General features: G+C 39.1%; 1 protein-coding gene across 1 annotated transcript in view; it reads left to right on the plus strand.

Annotated features, from left to right (window-relative positions):
- SAMM50 (SAMM50 sorting and assembly machinery component) overlaps positions 1-729 on the plus strand; it is a 33,159-nt gene that overhangs the window by 28,542 nt on the left and 3,888 nt on the right. The window lies entirely within an intron of this gene.

Here is a 729-nt window from a genome sequence, read left to right on the forward strand (position 1 = left end):
GTCCTATTCTGAATCCAGCTTGCATTTCTGGAGTTCCCTGTCATTATTCAAACATTTCTCAAGTATTTTCAGCAAAATTTTACTTGTGTGTGATATTGATACAGTTTAGTAATTTCCACATTCTGTGGGATCACCTTTCTTTGGAATAGGTACAAATACGGATCTCTTCCAGTCAGTTGGCCGGTAGCTGTCTTCCAAATCTCTTGGCATGGACAAGTGAGTGCCTCTAGCACGTTATCCATTTGTTGAAACATTTCAGTGGTATCCTGTCAATTCCTGGAGCCTTGTTTTTCACCACTTCCTTCAGTGTGGCTTCGATTTCTTCCTTCAGGACCATTGGTTCTTGATCATGTGCCGCCTCCTGAAATAGCTGAACATCAACCATTTCTTTTTGGTACAGTGACTGTGTATTCCTTCCATCTTCTTTTGATGTTTCCTGCATCATTCAATATTTTGTATTTTGCCCATAGAATCTTTCAGTGTTGCAACTCGCGGCTTGAATTTTTTCTTTATATCTTTCAGCTTGAGAAATGCCAGGCACGTTCTTCCCTTTTGGTTTTCTAACTCCAGGTCTTTGCACATTTCATTATAATAATTGACTTTGTCTTCTCGAGCTGCTCTTTGAAAACTTCTGCTCAACTCTTTGATCTTGTCATTTCTTCCATTTTCTTTAGCTACTCTCCATTCAAGAGCAAGTTTCAGAGTCTTCTGACATCATTTTGGTCTTTT

This window comes from Orycteropus afer, unplaced genomic scaffold, assembly GCF_000298275.1.
Source record: "Orycteropus afer afer isolate SDZICR_OR568_19922 unplaced genomic scaffold, OryAfe1.0 scaffold00083, whole genome shotgun sequence".
In the NCBI taxonomy this organism is placed as follows: Eukaryota; Metazoa; Chordata; class Mammalia; order Tubulidentata; family Orycteropodidae; genus Orycteropus; species Orycteropus afer.